Source organism: Megachile rotundata, chromosome 8 (genome assembly GCF_050947335.1).
Source record: "Megachile rotundata isolate GNS110a chromosome 8, iyMegRotu1, whole genome shotgun sequence".
In the NCBI taxonomy this organism is placed as follows: Eukaryota; Metazoa; Arthropoda; class Insecta; order Hymenoptera; family Megachilidae; genus Megachile; species Megachile rotundata.
In genome coordinates this window covers 15,343,432-15,366,437 of record NC_134990.1, presented here as the reverse complement: position 1 = coordinate 15,366,437, position 23,006 = coordinate 15,343,432, and the positions used below count along the sequence as shown (strand labels likewise).

At 46.8% G+C, this 23,006-nt stretch overlaps 2 protein-coding genes across 8 annotated transcripts in view; one reads left to right on the top strand and one right to left on the bottom strand.

The window, feature by feature from the left end:
• LOC100883994 (uncharacterized) overlaps nt 1–16,886 on the bottom strand; it is a 47,956-nt gene extending 31,070 nt beyond the window's left edge. The window contains exons 1-3 of one of the 5 annotated variants that reach the window (XM_076534866.1): nt 15,638–16,051; nt 14,177–14,684; nt 13,040–14,090 (exon numbers count right to left, since the gene is read on the bottom strand). The gene's annotated coding sequence lies outside the window, so the exon portion shown is untranslated. Of the gene's footprint in view, nt 1–13,039; nt 14,091–14,176; nt 16,052–16,788 lie in introns of those variants that run through there. The other 4 variants (XM_076534867.1, XM_003702765.3, XM_076534868.1 and 1 more) reach the window with 4 other exon arrangements.
• LOC100874702 (zinc finger protein castor homolog 1) overlaps nt 1–23,006 on the top strand; it is a 186,459-nt gene that overhangs the window by 31,726 nt on the left and 131,727 nt on the right. The window contains exon 1 of one of the 3 annotated variants that reach the window (XM_076534814.1): nt 22,422–22,490. The exons of the other annotated variants lie outside the window; for them this stretch is intronic. The gene's annotated coding sequence lies outside the window, so the exon portion shown is untranslated. Of the gene's footprint in view, nt 1–22,421; nt 22,491–23,006 lie in introns of those variants that run through there. 3 annotated transcript variants of the gene reach the window in all.

The window sequence follows — 23,006 nt, the reverse complement described above, 5'->3', positions numbered from 1 at the left end:
TAAAAAGTTACAAAGAACATTTTTATCCTGCGGCTGGATATTATATGCGTACGCGGAGTGTACACAGGTTATACGACCGTTCGTAAAAATGTTACGTTCGAAATTATACGTGTGTGTCATTGCGAGACAGCATCTCCTTTGCGGTATTTAATAATCTCTTTATTGGAAAAAAAGATCCTATAAGCGTACATCGACTGCAAAATTAAAGCGAAGGTTAGAAAAAGTTTGACGAAGCCACTTGAAAGTTGCACAGCTTTGCCCCCGGCGCCGGGAATTCCTTCCCTTTTTGCATAAATTAAGGAAGACTCTCGGAAGATAAAGGATGTTTTTCACGAGTTGCTGAATAAAAATCGAGATTTATCGGACGAATCGAGCCTGCTTCCGGTGATAGGCACGCGGCCACTGCTTCGGAATACGTAACGCGAATTCGCGAATTGAAGCCGAAGGAGTATCGAGACACGTTTCGACTGATATTAAAATACTTCCGGCTGCCGGTAACGAAGCTGCAGGGAAATCCAGTCGAGAAAACTCGGTTTTCTTATTCAATTATTAAAACCTAGAATTTGTTAGCCGACGTATAATCAGATTGCATAAGAAAATCGTGCTATTAACTCTCGAAGAGCTTAGCCTTCATGCATTTTTAAGCAGGTTTTCCGCGTACCTATATATTTAGATAGCTAATTGAATTTCTTAGAATGTTTACGAAACGACGGGATACTGTATAAATGAAATCTTTGGTCGCGAAGATAGCTATCGTATTGTCAGTCGATTAAGTAACCGTATGTTTTTATTCGAAAAATAAAAGTTCGTTTTCAGTACACAGAGGACTTAAAATAAATATACGGAGAGATATTTCATCGTACCAGTTCGCGGAACTCGATTAAATAACCTCGCCGAGTACATCGCGCAGAAAGAAGTATTCGTTCTTTCATTCCCTGCAAATTATGCACGAGCTACATCCACCAAAAAACCCTTTGGATTCTCAATTTTCTCCGGAACATTCTTTTTTATAAAGTCATCCTTGTTCTTGCTGCGCACGTTCCGCGCACACTTTCATATCATATCTGTAACATCGTACGCAATATCGCGAGCGTCCAGACACGTATCGGGCCATATTAAAATATGTCTTGCACGACCTCGTTCGAGTTCGGAAAGGACGCGGGAAAAGAATAAGAAGCGAGAAAAAAAACTGGGAGTAGTCGGGGTAAGTGGTGGTGGGCGAGAGTGTGGGGCAAAAGTTTCAAGTAAAAGCCGAACAGGGTCATATCGTGTCGCGGAAAACTTGCTGGCAGGTCCATCCTGGACTGGCAGGACTTTCGAGAGGGCAAAAATGTATGCTCGTGACGCGGGTGCATGCCGCCGTATCAAATATGGATGCTCTCGAGCCTCCCAACCGAGTATGTTTTGCGAAGAAAGAGCGAAGAAACGCGATACGACGTCGCGCGAGATTTTCCGCAGTTATTGAAATTTCCTTTCTATCGCGCGGCGATACAACGCGTGGCTCGGGTCCAGCTCTCGTATACGAAAGGTGGCAATATTCCGCAATCCCCTCTTCTCTCGATTCTCGTAATTTTGCTCGACCGCAGGAAGATCTGAACGGTGCTATTAGATTTTATCGCGTTTATTACAGGGTCGCTTTTCTTCCCAAACGATTCCCTGGGCTCTCTCTTCGATGCAGCTTAAACGGGAAGATAAGGCTGCTTACGTTTTCGTCCGGCTTTAATACCGGACGAGATTTGTTGCTTGTAAAAAAAAAGAGGAGAGAAAAAAGCGGATCAGTCGGAGGTTTTCTGGGACACGTTGCCAACTCGAACATCGATTCACCGATAATTAGGCTGATGCATTTCGCGAATTCATTGTTTCTCGAGCTCTCTGTCGTGTTTGAAGCACGGATAATGTTTAAAAAGTTTCTCCGTTTTGATGTGTGCGGCTAAAAGTAGCTAAAGCACAACGGGAATTTACACGGATACGAGTTTTATCAATGCAAACAATGAAAGACGAGCGACAAAAGTTTTGGAATTCAGACGGAGCGAATTTCAACGTGCAACTGGTAAGTTTTAATGAAAACGTAAACGATATTTCGTTTCGAACGATAAATTACCATTGGAACGAAGTAACAAACAAACGAGTTGCCCGAGTTCCAGGACCTCTCGTATGCATAATTTGCTACGTCCCCTCTCATTTGGTTAGTTTGCTGTTCCTAATTGTCGTTCGTTTACTATTGTTTCAATTGTACTCGGTCAAAGTATTTTACCCCGAGTATTCTTCGTTGGACAAAAAATCGAACACGCCGCTGACGATTCATCGTAAACACGGTTCGAGTTTTTTCACGAGCATTGTTCACTGTTTCGAGTATCTTTTTACGTATTCCAGGAGTTCGTTCGACGAAATCGAGTATAATTTTCCCGTTCGTGGACACGTTTTCGAGTTTACTTAAAATTCATAGAAAAATGGAGTTGCGCGTGTCCGAGTATGCATCGAACAGGGATCCAATTCCGCTTCGTCTCCGAAGATTCCTCTACGAGTTTCCTTTTCGTAAATATTCCATAATCATTGTATCGCGTTCTCTCACGCTCGATAGCGTTCCTTTACGACGGGCATTCCTCCAACAAATAACTCGGTGTCTACAAGTTATTAGGTTGTATCGATTTCTAAACGCGGTAAACCCTACCGCATAAAAATTTGACAAAGTGATCTGGTAGAAATTCAACGTCCCGTGAAAACGATTGCGCGAACGTCTCACGAAACTTTGCGCTCGAAATTGATACGCCGTAAGTGGTATTCCCCACGTTATTTCGTAGCGAGTGCATGTTACGGGTTTATCTTGGTCACGTACAGCCGCGTTAGTTCGAATAAGATTTCATGGGAGCGTTTCGCGCGCTTCCAACAAGAAATAGAGTAGACGTAGATGGGTCAGAAGACGAATGCATCGCGATTTGGTTGCACCCGAGGGAACAGCGACGACGTAGCCGTTAACGCGGCAGCGAAATAGGGAGAGAAACGTTCGTAATATAAATAACAGGGCGGGCAGACGAAGAAACGCGAGTTACTTATTGGCAATAACGGGTGTGAGCGTATTTCGGAAGCGGGGGGCGTTGGAAGACCGAGAGGAGGGTTCGAACAAGTCACGAACACGCGTTACAATACCGTGATTTCCGGGGACGAAACCTACTTCCAGTTTAACACGATTGCGCAAAATCAATTACCACGAGCTCCCATAATATACGAGCAAAGTTCCTGGGCCAAAACTGTTCTCCCACCCGGCGTCTGCGTTGAACTTGTCTCGTATCCTGCACCCCGTTCACCCTCTTAACTCACGAAATTATAGCGATTCGGCTCGAATTCGGCTCGCGTTCAACCCGCCGCGAAACACCCTTGGAAATGGCTGTCCCGTAAACGCGCACGAATAATCTGTAACTCCGGCCCGGCCTCGTCTCTCCTTTTCAACCCCGTCTCTCTCTCGTTCGGTTCCTCTGTTATCGCGAAACACCGCAGTCACCGTTTCACCTACACCAGAACGGCCTCTTTATCGGACCAACGATTGCTCGTGAAACCATCGGACAAACTCGCTTCCATCGGGTCATCCCGAAAAACAGTGTCGCTTTTTGTTTATTCAGCCTCGCATCGATTGTTCAGACCATTAGCGAGTACATCTATTTCCGCCGGTTATCCGCGTGTAAATACCTGTATTTTCTCGCAGAAACTGATTTAAGGCGCGATTAATCGGTGAATTTCGCGAACAAGTTCGCCAGCGAAATAACGACTTTATTCGAATCCTCTTCGGATTTACAATCGCATAATTTGCACGGGGTACGCGTGGAATGCGCGAAATACGACGCGATCGAATAACCCGAAAGAAAAGGAAGGCGGATGATCGAAATCCGGAAGTTACGCTGACCTGAATTCCCCTTTTTTCCGCGGGATATGTACGCAGAGTGATGGTAATAAAAAAAGTGCTGATTCAACGTCTGGCAATGGCTATCTCATGGACGATGAGTTCGGGGTAGGTCAGCGTGGGGCACGAGGTGAAAGATCCAATTGTGAAGGAGGAAATGAAATATCAAAAATGATGCTCCGTTTCAAACGGACCGTGTCGCTGAAATGTGGAACGTCGAAAACTATCTCGAAAGAGAAGAAATTTCTGCTTCGAAACTTATAAATTATACTTCGTTCGGCTACACGGATAATCGATAGTTAAGAATTTTGTACCGCGAATCGTTTTGCCGCTCTGTTTCAATAACGAAGCAAAGAATACCTTCCCTCGCTTAATTAAAGTTACCTGTTCGACGAACGCCATGGGCTGCCGATGTCCCACGTGGCACGGTACACGGGTAATACGTTAACAGGCGCCGCGAATCTAATTTAATCAAGCAGCGCTAATTCGGAACGGTAAATTTCCGTTTTAGATTAAAAACTGATAATCCGTATTATCGGGCGGGGTGCATTTGCAGGATGTACAAACGCGGCGAGTCGTCGTAAAAGTAGCGCAGATAGCCGCAACTGCGGAGAACAGTTCAGTCGAAGCTCGCAGGCCACAGAACTGACCAGAGATTCTTGCATGATACTGCAGGGTAGCTGAAACGATAGGTAGTCCGTCCCAAACGAGGTGTATAACCAAACCGACACCCTCGATTCCGACACGAAGTAGTTTAACGAGAACCAACCCCCCGTTTAATTAATCCGAGAAATTGGATTAACGGCACCGCCGGCTCGGCCACTTTGGTCGATGCCGGCTGGAGCTAGCGGAACGAACGTCGGTTATCGGAAAAATAATAAAAATCTTCCCTTCTGGAACGACGAGACCGTGTGCCTCGTGACGTGAACACCCTTCATCCCGTGTGTGCGCAACCCCTCTATACGTGCTTCTACGTACGTTCAACCACGATTCTCGTGTGTTTCGTCATAAAGATTTTTCTTTGCTGCATTCAGAGCCCGAACGGATGAGAGGCGGGATGGAGATCGATCCCCTTGGAAAAATAATCTCCCGCGAAGAATGGATGTTCGCTGTTCTTCTGGCCGATTTTCTTTCACCGTTGTACGGCTGATCGGTGATTTTCGAACGGAGTATTCTCGGAATGAAACTCGGTTTATCGGCAAGCCTGATCGACTGATTTCGTTGCAACGCTGTATTGTGTTCCACGTTCCTTTGTTCCGGGTACACTCGGGGCAGACTCGCGGTACTTGGGCTCGAATTATTCCGACGCGTCTAGGTCTATTTTCATTTTAGGACGGTTGCCTCACTTTTGTGTACCCGCTGCGTAAACTCTACGTTATGATACGCCACGATCGTAACGCGGTAGAATTATTTCACCCCGACACACGACGCGTACACGACACGTAGCATGCGAGCATCTAACGCGTGACTGCACACTCCGTGTCGAGATAATGCAACCGGTAAATCGAGAGCAAAGGAACTCGAAACAAATGTTTCGGATCGATCGCGAACGATATCGCGTTAGAGGGAAGGAACATTTTTCAAGCCCTTTGAAGCGACGACAAAAAATCAGGTCGTTCGATTTCGAGAACCGATTCATAAGAGGGACAAACAGGGTCGAATTAAATGAAACGTACAGCACGAAGTCCTGGGTCGTTGAATTTTCTCGTTAATTCGACCGACGAGATCACCGCGGGAAAAATCACGAGTAGTTCGATAGTTCGAAGATAGAGAGAAAAGGTCGGAGCGACTGGAAAGTTGGTGATTTCTCGATATATTTGTCCGATGCATTCCTCTTTTCTCTTGGTCCGGTATTTGGAACAGTTTGCTTGGCGAAAGGTAAAGTCTATTTAGACACGGGCTCTCGATTGCACTTTGCTCTTCGAGAGGGAATTAAAGTGGATGCAGAAGGACGGAACACGCGAAACGCTGGGCTCAAAGAGGCCGATTACAGAAACGGTCTTTTCCGAGGCAAACAACTTTGGCCGTGTTTCTTTCAGTCGGCTGCCGATCGAGCGTGTTTGTCCGCTCCGTGATTAGCGAATCGATTAAATGCGGGTTCACGATGGAATTTCAGCGTCGAACAGGGTTCGATAACCGTGCATGAAAATTACGAGTTCGCGTAAGAAAGGAGAAGTTATAAAGACCAATAGTAAATAAGGCGTGAAATCGCGGGATGAAAGGTTGAAAGATTCATCTCGCGGCCGAGGAACGAATGGAGGCGAGCGAAGCGATTTCAATAAATATCGAAGTAAGTGGAATAAAAGATCAGCCACGGGAAAACGCGTAAGAGTGTAATGCATCTGTTCGAAATGAAAGCAGAAATCGCGATCAACCGCGAACACGAGAGGTATACGGTTATTTTTCGTTTTTAATTATTCAAAAGTACGAGAACGCGCACAAAAGCGGTCATCTTTTATTCGTATCGCGATTAAATCGGGAAAACAATGACCTCGAATGCGCGTAACCGACGCGTATGCCCGATCGGGAATAATTGAAAGTTTTGGTTATGCGGTATATCGACGAGTTTTCATTTACCGTTGAAATTCTTTGTAGCCGGTGAAAAAGCGTGAAACGAGAAATAACAAATATTCGAAAGTTGGCGAAAAAGAGCCGTTTAAGAGGAAACTGTGCGGAGAACAGCGAGGGGTCAAGTTGATGGTGGAGAAATAACGCTTTCTTCTCTTCGTCGATGCGAAAAGGGGAAAACGCTGACGCGTAAGAGCGCGAGGGAAAACGATACAGAAAGGCTCGCGATCGAAAACAGATATACGTTTATCATTGTTCGAAAGCGCGAGTTTTCCGAACGGTCCATACATTTTTCATTTGAACAGCCCTAGCGATGCGCGTTTTCAAATTTACATCCGCAAATCTCTGCCGGTTTCAATCGGGAAACTATGCTTTCGGCTTATCGTGCTTTTTATTCTGGTCGTTGATAAAAAGAAGTGACGGTAAAAGAGTAGCTTGGTACATTAAAGCAGTCCGTAAAGCTTGCTGTATTTCCACGATTCCTCCTCGTTCGGACAGACAATTAGATTTCCTTTCTATTTAACTGTACATTCTCTGTGGACTTTACACTAGCGAGAAAGAACGCGGGATTAGCGGCGTAACCTTTCCTGAATATACCAACCGGCGATATTTTTCCTCCCAGGAATTTGATCGCGTTTATCTCGAAAGCAGATTTTCTGCCAGCTACGAAATTCAATTTGCCGCGAGAACAGCCGGGAAGATCGATCATAGATCGTGCATTCCTCGAAAACGTATTTATTTTTAATTTTCTTACGAACAGGCGAGAGAGTTAATTCGAAGGAATTCGAGAGAGAAATATTATCGAACGATAAAAAGAACTGCTTTCGAAGTTACGGAAGAGAATGATACCGAATTTAAAATAAGGGACCGGTTGGCTACGGAGGGAGCAAAAATAGCGAAAGTTCAGAAGCAATAATTTAAATGGACGAACGAAGAGGACGGAGAAGGAGCAAAGGGAGGAGAGAGAAAAATACCGATAGGGTCCAAGTGGAAAGTAATTCTTCGACTCGTTTCATTTCGTCGCGAAGGAGAATAAGGGGAGAAAGAGGAGGTGGAATGCACGCGTTCTCGCTTCATTTCTCCCCTCGTTCGCGCTAACGTCTACGACTTCTGACGAGTTCTTTCGGTTCGAGTCATTAAAAGAAAAAGAGGGGGTGGAAATGGAGGGACGAAAGATAGGTCAATTGCAGGCTCGACGAACGGCAAGGAAATGATGCGACGTTCGCGAAACGAGCACGAACGACGACAAGTGCATTCGTGTCTTGGATTCCTTTTAATTACTGCCACGACAGATATTTGTATCTGCCTGTATACGCCGTCACTCTTTGTTTCCGCAACAGCGAACGCTTCGGAGGAACGTTCGAACAATGAGAAATCGCAGCGTGGATAAACTGGAGAAAAATTGCGAACAGCGGAGTTTCATTTTTGAATTTCGTTCGTCGAGACGAGTTGACGCGTCGCGTCGAGACCCGATAGTTCGGTTCGGTCGTTCGATCCGCCAGACTTACGATTTCTCGTTTCTTTCGCGCTGAATCTCATTTAAAATCCGATGGAAAGGTATATCGAGCCGAGCCCGCGCCGTCTCTCGTTCTCCCTTTTCTTTTTTCGCTTTTTCCCGCCGTCGCCGCAGCAGCCAACGTTAGACTCGACGGAACTAATTACCGGCACGTCTCGCGCGAACACTGTAAAGTCAATTTTAGCTTACACGTAACGTTTACTCTTATCGACGAACCGGCAACACATTTTTTCCGAATCCACCACCGACCAATTTTAAAGCCGACGAACCGCGCGCGAGATATTAATCGACTTTGACTTACCGGCTTGGCCCCGAGTCAAATTCGACGCCCCGACGGGAATTCGAACGAGCTGCTTTTCATCGGGGACCCGCTGCCAAGTCGTTTCTGTCCGAATATGATCCGCTATTAGGTCTACCGTAAACTTCTATCCGTCCCTGTGTACCCTTCTATCTACCGTGATAAGCAGCTATCGAGGACGTTCCGAAATTTTCATCGACCTACGCGATCAGATGTTATTTGTTCGGAACCACTCGACTATTCACCTATCGCTTTTCATGCTAAAACTTGCGTTTCATTCAGAATACTTCCAAGAACTTCGTCATCGATTTGCAACAACCTCCCCGAACGCGACTCATCTTCGAGTCTAGAGTCTCCTAAAACTTTTAGACCAACTCGTACTTCTCGCTCTTGTCTATCCTGTGTAGACGGTAGAAGCTCTGTCCCGTGACGATCGCGTAATTCGCGAGCTAAAATTCTCAAGAACGCATAAATTCTGAATACTGTTACTCTGCCGTTCTTTCGAACAGATTAATCACTTAAACCGCTATTTCGTAACGCGGTAGTTATAATGCTCGCAAAGTGGACAGAACTTTCGGTTAGATCTGACATTCAGCAGCTACGAGTTCTACCGCTGGAAGTAGAATCAGTTCGTACATGGTCAGACACGATACTCCTCAACTTCAACTCGACGCTATAGCGAAACTTCACCATGCGTTGTTGCACGAACGCGCGCAACTTTGTTGTACGTTTGAACTTTAATCGCTTTCGAATCAACTGGATGCTCGCGTTCAATTTCAAGGATACGTTGGCTCGTGTTACAATTTTCCACGGAAATTTCCCCGAAAAGATAGGAGAAGCTTTCATAAATGGAAAGGGAACTGTTAGGGTAAGCGATTTATGGTTATCAGCGAGTAAAATATGCCTTCGAACCGGTGGGTACATTTCTGGTCGGTAGGCCTCTCGAGAGAGGATAGGTTATCCGGCAAAGGTTCTCTCCACTGGAAGCGGAGAAACTTTTCCGGAAAGTCTTGTCCGTGTACGAAAACATCTGGAACGTAGATTTATTTCTCGTATGGGAATGACGCAGAGTCACCGAAGGTATCAAGGAAAATTTCCAGCTTCCCTCGGCTTCTTCTCTTTGCTCGACAAGAGCAGAAACAACCTCTACCGCTTCCTATAATGAAACTCCTACCGGATAAGTTCGCAAATTCGCAAATACTTGCTACGATTCTACTTGGAAGAAGTTTCGAAATTTCGTGGTGCATCATGCACGCGTTCGAGGATACAAAAGTTTGCTAACAGTGCCGCGAAACTGAGTTACGAGTCACGGATACCGGTCGACGCTCGTTTCTACCACTGTCTCCGACAGTAGTAGATATTACTTTTTACGCGACGATAAGTTTCTTACTAATGTTTCGCTGCCTCCGTCATCGATCATCGGCATCTACGTACGCGGATAACTCATCTCGATCGTGATCTCGACAACGCTTTATAATTTTCGTTTTACTTATTCGTTTATCGAGTTCTCTTTACGGACAGAGTTACAACCCGTACAACGTTGCTTTTGAAGTAACCCACCAGAGCATGCGGAGTAAACTGAAAGGTGCTCCGAGCAAATGTTGTTCCGTTCGATAAAAAATTGAATAAAAACCAATCGATAGACCACTTCGTTGAAGAAAAAACGGGAAGAGTATCCTTTGTGTCCGTCGCAGTCACTCTGGATGAATTTATCGCGCATTAAACGATTAACATTGTCTCGTTCAGTCGCAAACGTTACTTCGAGTCCGAGGAAGTATCGGATCAAAGGTGACAATAATATCGTTGCATCGGAACGCGTTGCACGGCAGGCCACTGGAATTTTGCCTGGTATTTAAGAGAATATCAGAGGCGTATCGTCTTTGTTCCTCGTTCCAATCTCGCCAAGAAGCGGCCGCTAATACCATGGGCCGCTGTTTGATCGCGCTTTCGCGTTCCTTGTTTTAACACCGCAGCCACGAGCCTACAGGCGGTCCTCTTGCATCTGACCGCGAGCAAATATGTGTACGTTCGCATAGGGGTAGCTGGTGCACGCGCGAGCACAAACAAAAGCTGTTCGCGTGGGCCGCGATTTACGAGCCTTCGAAATCGTAGGCGGATTTCGGTGAAAGTAGGCTGCAGCTTAAACGGGACTCAGACAACCGAGGCAACCGCTGGAATCGTGTGTGGCTTCGCGAAAAGTAGGATGCGAAGGTCTAACGGTGAGCGACGGGGCCTGTGGAAACGCAGAGGGCTGCTGGATGCTTTAGGAAACTGAAAGGGCCGGGGGAGGAGGGGTTAGGTAATCCAGCCCGCGAACGGACCGGCGGGGGAGTTTTCTAATTTGAATGTTTGATGTCGGATCGCCTTTTGTTTCCAGCCTGGGCCACGCCGGCTGCGAGAAGAAATAAGAGCAGTTACACCCGAACCTCATCCCCCTTTCTAGCCGCCTGCCACCCTCCCTCCAAAACCCTCGGCTTTCCTTTCTACCTTATCCATTGTTTCCCACCTGATACTCTCTGCTACCATTTGTGACCTCCTCCCACCCTTTCCCTACCGATGGAATCAAGTCTGTCGCGACCGTCCAAGCTGGATGATCGATTTTTTTGCATCTGTTGCGAACAATCTAAATTGGTACGGTACACTCGGCTGCAACTTGCGTTTCCTTTCGATAAGTCCTACGTAAACTTCAAAGTTTTTCCATCCTCTAATTAACATATTTCTCGACGATCTTTTCCTTGTTCGATTAATTCTTTATTCGAACGGAAATTGATAAAACGTCGAACACGAAATCTGCTTTCTGTACGAATTCCTTTTCAATCTCCTTCTACCGGGAAGAAAGTAAGTCGAGTTAAAACGTCGGCAAAGTCGAGCATCGAAAGAACAATGACCAAAAATTACGAGCTGTCGTCAAGGTGGTTTTCTGTCGTCCGTAATCCAAATCCGCGAATTATCCCACTCCCCGGTGATGCTGCGTCTTGGAGCTCGCGCCTAAATGGATTCTCGATGCGCCATATGGTTTTTATCATCGCGCCACGGGCTACGATAAAGCCAATTAACTCGGTGTAAATGCTAATACGGTAGAACGCTTCGGTAACTGGATATTGTAACCGCGGCTCGTTACGAGCGTCTCTAAAAACGTCGTAAAGACAACTTTGCGACCTCCATCTTTTCCCACGTTTTCCGCTTAGCCGGTTTCCTCGCTGGATCTGGCCAACGCGTAAAATCCGCGACGGTAGCGCGACAAAGTTGGCCAGCTCCTTCCTGGCTCGCCATTTAAATGCTAATGCAAAAGCAAGACGGCTTTGGTGGGTAAAAGCTCGGTATGATCGAAAGATTTGTCTCGGGAAAAGGCGGAAAAGTTGGCCGTTTCGCGAGAAATAAGTTGGACCGATCAACGACCGGCTCTTCCAATATCTTCGGCTGTCTCGAGATCGTAAGAAATACAGGAATAGGTGAGTTTTTCTCGGTTCGACTCGCGATTCGTCTTACTGAAACCTGCACTTTAGAACGATGATAAAAAGCCGAGCCGTCCGTCCTACCGTTTGAAACCTACTTCTGTCGCCTCGCTAACTTTTTGCTTCCTTTTGCTCGCGACGCTTCCCTCCATTTCGTATCGAATCTCCTGCATGGATTTCGATGTCTGCGTTTACGAAGCGTCTCGTTCCGGAGCTGCTCGTATAAATGGTAATGTCATCGGCGAAACGGCGCCGCTGAAATTTCTGACATATTCCGTGTACACCGCAATCTCGTACGCGATTCCTTCGACTCGATGCTAATTCGTCGGTAAACGAATAATTATCGGTAGTAAAAAGGGGGAAGGTAGTGTTATGCGTTATCAAATTTATTTACGACTCTCGTTCCTCGATATATCTGTACGTAAGCCGGTCGCTATTTTCTCTTTTCCAGCGGGCAGCTTTTCTATTCCTATTTTCTCGGAAGTTTGCCCTTCGTGCCGATAAGACCGGCGGATTTCGCTATCTCGAAGCTCCCATCAAGATCGTCTCACCGCTGGATTTCCTCGGAGCCGGTAGGATTGAGATTTTCCCCGATGGAGTAGCGCGACATTTTTCTTGGCAAAAATATTTCGAGTGATTTCTCGGCCGAGGAACGAGCACCATTGATTCGACGCCCCGCTGTTATTTCGAGGTTACGACAGGAGCTCGAGGAAGGTCAACGGTGTAGCGTTGCGGTACGCTTGAACGCGGCCAAGTTAGTCGAGAACGCAAAGAGATTTTTCCGGAAAGTTTCAGCAAGAAATCCTTGTTAAGCACGAACCAGCTCGCTCGAGGATGCACGTTATTGGTCGGTCCAGTGCCAACCGCACGTTGGATTTCGCGCCAAATGCGGTAGCCAAGGGAATGTGCATGCTCGAACGATTTCTTATCGCGCGTTCGTGGCTGAGAGACGCGAAAACGGCCAGGGGTTGGGGGGATGCAGAAAATTGCGAAGAAGCGGCACGACGGCCAGAGCAGAGGAGTTAGGGAAAATTCATCGAATTTCCCAAGGGGATTCGTTGAACCAGTTTAGCAAATGGGTCTCATCTCAATTTTCAGTTCGAAGGATTTCTTTCCCTTAGCAAACTGGCTGCGCGAATGAAATCGACTCGATTAGCCCGCACGAAAGATCAAAATCCTAGCGCGGCTGGTTAGAATCGATTCGGCAAGAAGGTCGATCGTCTTAAAGGGAACATAATTCCTAGATGGAAACGCGTGTGGACGATATTCGCGCAAAAAGATAAGAGATCGGTTGATCCGTTACTCACTTGGAATATCCCAAACGCTGTGCCGAGGTGTTCATTTGTCCGCGCGACCGTCGTCACGATCATTACTCTCTCCAAGCTCCCTCTTTCTCTCTTCTTCTTCCGTTTCCACGCTCCGTTCTCACCGTGTCGCTCCTTCTGTCCGTCTGTCTCTTGGTTTTGTACCGTTTCGGCCACAAAACACCTCGTATACCGAGTTTGCTCGCAAACAGCAAAGAACCGCGCGGGACAAACGTATCACGACTACGGCCTATGCCGTGTCGTACATCTTCCGTGTACACGGCACACACGTACACGCGCAGTCGGTGCACCACGAATCAGAGACACCAGCATCGGCATCCGCGTGCGAACGGCACGGACAATGCTCGGACGGCTCGGTAAAAGCTCACCGGGTCGACCTGCTCGAGATACGAGCACCCATCGTTTCCACGAATATCAACGTCGATCGATCCCCGTCACCGACGATCAATTTCAACCTTGTCATCTCGAGCAGCTCGTCTCGTCGATCAATCACGATCTTTTCGCTCGGAGCGGCATGCTCGGTTTCGATCGGATCAGCTCATTTGCCCGATCGAGTGTTATTGGGTCGCGGGCGATACGAGTTTAAATCGCTCTGCTCCGTTTGTTCTTCGAGATTCGATATATTCCTCTCGACGGGATCGCGACAAAACGGGGAAGGCAGTTTATGCAAAGTGGTGCGCGGTGTCGGTAGAAACGTCGAGGCTCCAGGGACGAACGTCGAGAGTGACGCGGAAGCGAACGCGTGTCCCAAAAAGCACGTAGAACGGCGTCGAGTCGAAAGCACACGAACGTACGCTAGCACGCAACCGCGACTACGTGTCCTCGACCGGAGGCGCCTGCGGTCCAGGCTGCCACGCAGTGTACTGAGCCGTGCCGGCTGCCCGGGCGAACCGTGGGCGAACGAAGCTCCCCGAAAATCTGCGAAGATCCTCGATTCGATACCGCTTCTCTTCGGGGTCGCGCACGAGTCACCGAGAAACGCTCCACCGTCCGAACGAACGACGTCCTTCTACCCCTTCAACAATTTCGACACCTACAACCGAATATACCATTATATTCCACACAGCTTTCCTATTATACGTTTCTCCTTAGCTACGTGCCTCGTGCCGTCAAATTTACCTCCAACGAAAGCTCCCGTTTACGGTTTATTTTCCTCTCTCGTTCGTCGAACTTACAAACCGCGTACAAGTGGAATTTCGTTCGAACGATTCTTTGCCGGACAATCGAAACAACAGTTCCGAAGCAAAAATGAGAAATTTCAAAACTCGACCCATCCGTTTTGAATAGAATTTCATTTAAACGACGGTTTTTGTTCGGTATTCACTGTTGGATTAGCGCGCTCGGTGGAAAGAATAAAATGTTGGAAGAGAACAATCGGCAGCGAAACGCGGAATTTCAAAACGCCGATGTACCGTTTGATCCTGTTTGAATGAAACTTGATTTAAACGAGAGCATTCGCGTTTGGGCTTGTCCGTCGGTCGAGAAAAAAAAGTTTTCATCGTCGATTTATCGCGGCGACACTGATTAAATTAGCGATCGATTCGTTTCGGAAGAAACGATCGGATCTTATGCTAAGGATTTCGCGTCGTCGATGCTGCAGTCCGATGTTGTTTGATGTTCCGGCTGTCTGGAATAATTGTCTTCGTTCATCATCCGATATATTCGTAAATACCAGCTCGTCTCCCGGATTCTGTGCTATCGCGGATGATCAAACACGAGTCAGCGCTGGATTCTTGATCCCCTTTGCACAGTTTGCAAAGCCATGCATCTTGGTGATTTAGTCCGCGCGGATCACCGGCTTTGCACCGAGGATCTTTACTCGTCGAAATTTTTACGGAGATACCGCAATCTCCGAAGCGCTAGAAATTACCAGGCGACGAGAAAAAACTGGGACGACGAAGTCACGCGTGGCCACTACATTTAAAACGCAGAAACTTAAGGAGAGATCCCTTTTCGAATTCTACTCGAACGACATTATGCGCGTAACGGCGTCTCGTTAAAATTCGGTCATCCTTCCGCGAGAAATTATTAGACACCAGGAAATATCTCGTTGTCAAAACGCGGATATTTACGAGGCGAGAATATTGCTAACAGCGATGGCGGCGTAATGCAAACGTTTGAAAATGCTAAAAGGATCGTTTTTTGCTCCGCCACCTGCGTCATCGCGCGCGCTGAATTTATATTGCTTCCTCGACTTGGTCCGAGCATAAGATAACAGATTTATGTTGGATTTGCCAAGAATTAATAGCATCGATAACTTTTGAAACGCGCGTGCTCGCGCTCCCTCGTTGCTCCTACTTGACGGACGTACGTTCCGTTTATGGCTCGCGCATGTATCGCGGTACGATCTTTTATAGGTTTCGAGAGAACTTTTGCCGCTAAGTTGCCTCTCGAAATTCGTTCTCGTCGAACGTGACGAGGGTCGCGCGACGACGAGACGAGCACTCACGAGTTCGCACGATAATGTTTTCGAACGTTACGGCACGCGATTGAATCGCGCGACGACTCGTCTAACGCGGCATCCTCCTTCCCATAACGTAAATCCGTAATGTACACAGATCTTCGGTAACGCGAGTTTACCGTTCCACCTCGTGACTTTCTCTCTTTTTCCCTTTTTACTCGACGGTCGCCTAAGGACGAGAAGGATCGGTTGCTTTTATGGGGTTGCCTCGTACGGTTAGGGTCAGTAAATGGGACATGGGTATTGATCTTTTTCCTGCTTCTTCGACGTTGCCTCGATCCGCTCTGGTCCGGGAGCGGTGGCAGTCTTTTCGTTGGAATTCCGATCGATCCGCGTCGATACGCGGCCGAATGTCGTTCACCGAAATATAATCTAGAAATATGGATCAACGATGTTCGAGGCACTCGAGACCCGGTGAGATCGATCAGAAAATCGAACGAAACCGAGGGACGAACGACCTCTTGCGTGTTTGTACACCGACTGAAACACAAGATCGATAATATACGCGAGATTGTTCGCGAAGCAATCACGGCGTGTAAACACGAGACTATGAACGTTCGAAGGACGCTTCAACGAAATTCGTCCGTTTCGGTGCATTTTCTGTTGCGTAACGAGGAGCCAGGTTACTGCCGCAATTTATATTTCGTACGCGACGAATATGGATTGTATTTATGTTGCGTTATGTAATTTGCATAGTCAAGGATCGTTAAACTCGACGCGAGTATAAATGATTGGACAAGTGGTTGGTAAAGTAGTGCAGAAATGGGATAGTATACTCAACCATTTACTTTACTAATGTAAACCGAGCTTTAGAGGTAGAAAATTTGTCGAGTATTTCAGAGATGGAGTTCCTAATCAATCGATTTCGTGCATTACCCACGAATTCCCGTCAAATTCAACCCCGGAAATTTTCCAGAAAATATTTGCTACCGTCCCTATTATACCGAACAAATTATCCCTCGAATCTTGTTCACTCGCTGACTAATTCCGGCGAAAAGCTACACCGTGACGCGACGAATTAAAGCGAATACGAATCCCGAGCGAAAGACGTACTCGCGTTACCGAGAAGTAACTTATAATTAATTCGCGAACGTACCAGGTGAAAATTCCTCGCGATCTCGTTTATATTTCATCGAATCGGGTAGCTTCGATCCTATCGAAATTGGCCGCGCATTCCGGTCACGTGGCGAGCATTTCCGAAGCGAGAGCAACACTCGCGAAACGCGATCTGCCCGTCGATCGATTCGACGAAATTAAAAAAAGAAATTACTTGATTACAGTTTGACAGTTCCCTTCTGAATAGACACGGATTCTTCCAGGAGACGCTGTAAATCCTGTTCTGGCCATTCGTCGAGGCAGTCGAGAGGTACTCGAGATTTGTACTCGAGAGGTCGACGAGGGTAAGGCGCTTCGAGCTTCTCGTCGCTCTGATTGGATTCCCTTGGGATTTTCTTGGCGGGCCAGTCTTTTCTAGCCGAGTTTCGGTGGAATACGAGTGGAGCAGGAAAGAGAAGCGCTGTTTTGGTTCCCCAATGGATGAGGCGAAACCTAGCCTCTATTGTTCCCAATGTCAGAACGACTTATAGGACTCCTTTTTCTTTTACCCTTTTTGCCTCTCGACAGCTCTTTGCGCAAAGTTCGCCCGATGATTAAGTCGTTGGGCTTCGTTGCCGGAGTTCCTTCGCGATAATGCCTGCCTAACAACCCTATTGCTCTTTATCATAATTAGTTCTCGAGACGATCCACTTTCGTTCGTCATCGATTAATTTCGGATCATTGTTTTCGCGAAGATGTTGCATCGTTTTCAAAGTTTTCCCGTTGCAGATTTTCGAAAATTCTTAGACAACTTATGATTCAACGACCGCGTTTGACGGCGGAGATTCACGAGCCCTTCGAATAACGCGCTTTCTTCTTCTCTAATGGAAATGTAAGTTGTTACGATTCTTCTCTGTCCAATATCGCCGACGACGTTTCCAGTCCAAGTTTTAACTAGTACTTAGGAACTTTGCCTTTTAATCCACTTTTCGTCGCGTTTACGAGATTCGCCTGCCATCGAAAGCCCTTTTCCCGCGTCAAATCAATTACTTTACTTTCCAGTCGAACAAAAGAAACTTTTATTCGAGGAATAACGTTGCACAGCTCGCGTGTTTTCCTTCTTCACGTTCGATCAGCGTAACTTTCGGCAGGTGTACGTCGGATCATGTTCGACGATAAAAAGCGACATCCTCTTCGGCATCTTTTTCCTCTGTCGACGAAAACAACAGACTTTATAGCCAACCCTTATCGTATTCAGTCGGCGTGGAAGTCCCAGGGGGATCTCCATGACTTACGAGCTGCAACGTCTACTCTATCTTGATAGTCCAACGGTGATATACAGGTGTATGTTAAGTGCCAGGACAATAATTCCTAGAGAATACACGGAATAATACGGCTAATCAGTTGTTCCGTAGTCTCGCCAACTGCTGACATCCTGTCTCGATAGCAGCTGCATGCAATTACCATGTTTGTCCGTTGCTTATGCTGCAGCCAGTCGTGACCTAAACTAGGAAAACCAGAACTCCTTCGAGTTCAAAGTTGTCCTTAGCGTTATCTGCTGAAATGGTGCTTCGGTTTCCTTGCCGAGCAACTTCCGCCATTCGAGCATCGGGTCAATCGTGCCCAAGGTCGTAGCGATTAAAATCGTATCTCCCGTGAATATTAAATTGTTCCGAAGAAACTTTTGTTTCGGATCGGTTAGCTGATTTTTCGGGAAACACGATATCGCAGAGTGACGGGCCAGGGTCGATCGAGAGGCGAAGGGAAATAGATCGGTCATGGACAATCGAGTCACGCGTTCATCGTGGTGTGGATATTTGTACAAATCGAACAGTTTTGAACCGTCGACGCGAGCCGAATTAGCCCGACGAGCCTCGAACATGGTAATCGATTGGAGGCAGTAGCGTTACACCACCTGTGTTTCCCTACCACCGCCGCGTTGCGAGCCTCGGAATTGTCCACGAGAGGCGCAACGGTGTAGCTGAAAAGTACGCCAGAGCGGAGAGGCTTTTTTTTCAATGAATGTCCATTCATGAAACCGAGGTTCACCCGGCCGCCACCCCGCTCGCTCGGTTCACCCGCGCTTTCTTCCTTTTTCACTCTTCAACACCCTTCGAGCCGCGCGAGTTACACGCGAAACCGTGTGCCCGTCACTGTGTATTCCTGCCTTTTGCTCTGCGCAAACTTGTTGAGCCAGGGGGTCGAGAAACGGTGCACGACGACGCCGGATCTTTTGTTCCAGGCTGCTTCGTGTTTGCTCGAGCACCGGGCTCTCCACTCTCTTCTGCTTGACGAAGTTACTCGCAAGATGTCCAAACTACCGCGGAAATCACGTTAACAACAATTATCGAGTTGTGCCTTTGAGCTCCGGTCCCTCGGCGAAACTTGGACCCGGCAACTTCCCTGCTAGACAGATTGCCTCGCTTCACGGAGATGTTGGTCGAGATATTTGGAAACGACGCTCGCTCCGATCACGATTCGATTAATTTCAATAATTCTCCTTCCGCGACAGTTGTCCACTTCTTACAGCTATCTCCCTAACTTGCCTAAACAATTTCGGTATCTCAAGTATTTACGGTGTTGCGTCGTTATGGTAAATACCTCTTTCCGATCGCTTCATTTATCTTATCGGTGCAAATCGAATTAGATTTCTTGCTTCGAGAGAATATTATGTATTTAATTTGTACATCGTAAAGTCGTTTAAAAAGGTTGAGAATTCATGGTAGTTTTATTTTTGATTCTCTTCGGAAACGGCATCGCAACACCATAACGATGAACGACGAAATCAGTCAAATAAAAAAATTGTCTATTCTTAATAAATTCCATGGTTTCTATACAAAAATATTATTCACTCTGACAAAGTTTTTTAAAACGTCGAAACCTAACATTTAAAAAAATGTACTTCGAAGATCTTATACCTATTGGAGTTTCAATGTACCGACACTAGATGGCCATAGCATCTAGAGGCCAAGCAGTTTAAACAAATTTTAATACCAGCTCAAAAAGATAAAAAATCTTGTGTAAAATAATAACCGTAAACGAACGTATCGCAAAAGTCAGAACTTGTTAAAAAATAGTGACTCTCTCCATCAGCAGTTTGACCGCTCATCGCCAGATGGAACTAGCGATATTTTCAAGCCAGTACGTTCACCGTTCGAAGGTTACAGACTTCCCTACGACGAACGCTCGATTCTGGAGTGAAAATTTCGCGAAACTAGATGGCATTAGCATCCAACGAAGCGCTTTAGTCTTTAAAAAGTATACGAACTCGGTTTCTTTCGATGAAGTTTCATTAATATTTTATATTAGATTAGGGTTTAATTGTCCAGTACATTCACGTTTCTAGGACGCTGCTTCCGCTTTTCAAATATGCGGTTATTTATTCATCTCGAGTCTAACCATTATGACTAGCATCACGTATTGTCACTAAAACGTTCGGGAGCTACCTTATCGGATATGTCTGGCGGTCGAATCGTAGTTTCCTCGATCGTTCAACTCGTCGAATTGTATTGAGCGAGGTTAAAAGCCCGAAGAGCGGCACTTCAAAGGGCAATGTGCACGCGTGCATAACTTATTGATGAGCTTCCACCTTTCATTGAAAGTTCACGGGTTCTTTTTGACGAGAAACGATCAGTATTCGGCATGGTTCATCGAGGAGTATTCGACCCCGTCCACCGAATCGTTTCTCTATTTATACTATCGACATTGAAAACGCGTGTTCTTTCGTCATTAACCACTTTACCGTTCCCTTTAGAATACGTGATAGGTTCGAGATTATAACGCGTGGCAATATTAATCGGTTTTTATTCGGAAGGGCGAAGCTACCGCGCAGCAACAATTTGTATATCGCGAAAGAATTTGCCGCGAAAGAAGGTGCAGCGCGCAGAAGGGAGAATAAGAAGAGGAATTCGCGTTTCGATCTCGATCCGAAAGTCCTAAGGAAGGATCAGGACGCGTAAGAAACAGCTCGGCCGGTAATTGGTCATCATCCGGAACCGTCGAATGCGTCTCTCCGCTGGCTGACTAAGCATCGGCATAAAATCGTGGCGCGCTCCATAAATCAATTAATTTTAGCCAGTTCGATATGCCGCTCCCGGCTTCATTTAAATTCTTTCGGAAGCCTTTGGAATCGGTGAGCCTCGCCGATAGAGACCAGGCCAAAACCGCGTCTCCACCGGCGTCGAACAACGTCGAAGTCGTAGCTGGATTGGTGGGGGCTGATTGGTGACTTACGGCCAAAGGAGAGACGGAGAGAGAGAGAAGGAGAGCAAAAGAGAGGCAGAGGAGAGCAGACGCCACCTTAAGTATTTCTGATCGAATTCCAAATGGCTGGTTCGTCGTCCGGTCGGACGGTCGGTAAGAATTCAAACCATGACGAGCAAATGGACAAGAGCGTGCGTCGTGGAACACGAACCATCGACGAACGGCGGAGAGGGCGAGGAAAGAAGCTTGGGGGTTCTCGATGCGCGAAACAGAGAAAGAAAGGGACAGGCAAAATAAGCAACGGTGAAAATCGCGACGCAAAAAAGGCGACCGCTTTTGCTCGCGTTCCCCGCAAACCATCCGGGGCTAATCAGTTCGCGGGTCGATCGATGAACTCGCTTTCGATACACCTCGTTTTCCCCTCTTTTGGACGTCGATGTGGTCGTCGTCGTTGTCGTGATGGACACTCGACGTTGTGATCGTTTCCATCGCGATCGATACCGCTAATAGTCCTTACGTAATTCTTGCTCTCCCTTCGGTTCGATCAAAGACCCGCTCGTACGGCTTATTTATAGGCAAAGAGTGATTCGACGAACCAACTAATTCGTCGTCGTACGATGGATCTTAACCCTTTGCGGATGACACTGTTCGATGTCGAGTTAAACGTCGATTTATTATTCAGCGGATACTCGCTTCGCTATCGTCACTTTTTCATCGTTAAATCGCGTAGAAATATCGCGCGTCGTGACTGAACTTATTTCGCCGTTTATATGCAAAAACGGAAGAGACGCTAGGGGATGGCCAAAACTTTGCCGAGTAAAAAATTATTAATTGGAAAGTTCCGAACAGCCGATTACGAAGGTGTTATTGTTTCGAAACGTTAATTTCTCGTACGAAGAAGTTTCGAAAGGATTCCATTGAAAAGCGTGCGTTCCATTCTTGATAGAATAATAAGGAGAATCTATGCAACGCGCATCATGAAACGCAGCCACTCGGTTCGAATATTAATGATGCCCATAGGTCTCCGGCTGAGTGCACATAGGGTGACAAGGGATACCGTAGTCGCAACGGCGTCTGTTCTTCCATTTGGAAGATCAATTTTGCATAGGTCGTAAGGGGTTAGGGAATTACTTTTCACGAGAACGTAACGTGGATCGTATATCAAGCGATAGCTAGCGCGATCGACGCTGTTTCTCACTGTCAGCGGTGTTCGAACGAGAGGATGGTTAATTCTTGGACGCGCGATATCGAGCCGGACGAATTTTCAGCGAGAAAAAGCGGAACGCGAGGAGACGAACGAGATCGAGACTCGTGGAAAGAAGGAGGAGCAAACGGCTACGCCATTTTGTGTCTCATCGGCTTGTAACGACCGCTACAAAGCGCATCGCGTGCAAGCTAATGAGAGTAATCACTTAATAAAAGGCGGACCGGCATCGCGTGACGCTCTACACGCGCACAACCGAGAATCAATATTTGATTTTCAGGTTTCTTCGATGAGCATCTTCCGTCCGGTAAACAAGATGGAACCGGTATCTCTTTTTTCTTCCGTTTCTTCGGGATACACGCCACTTTACGAGAATAACGTGCATTTTACAGCTCATCGAGAAACTGACTCGTTCCTTTATCGTTTCAAAGGCGAGCTGATGGATTCTTCGACGGGATCGGTCACGCTCATCGGCGTTTCCTTCCAACGCGGACTAATGGGACCCCTTGGCAGCCAATTCGTCAGATTCGGTGAGTTTTCGAATCGATGCGTTTATCTTTCGAAATTAGATACCACCTCTCGTTTCCTCTCTGCCTTTCCTCCTCGTCGATTCTCCTCGAACAAATGTAGAAAATTTGTATCGATCCCGAGCGAGGTCAGAAGTCGATCGATCAAAAATTTGTAATCGAAACTTTTTCCGCGTCAGAAATTGTTCGACTTATTAATTAATTAATCGATTCGTCTACGCACGGCGACCGATGCACGTCAACGATATTCCAAGAAGGTGGGCTCGCGTTTTTCGAGCGATTCCGCGACCCGAATCTTACGATCCCAGTTTTTTGTCGTTTCGCGTCGATGAGATCTGGTAACGATCGGTTCCCACATGGCGGAATTAGCATCGTGCCGTCATCAGTCACTCGTTTTGACGCGTCGAAAATAAATAATACGAGCGAAGACAGAGACGCGAGCCAGCCAGACGGCGGAAAGGACAGAGAAGAAAGAGAGGGTAAAAAAGGGGTAGAAGGACCGGTGACTCGGATTCCGTG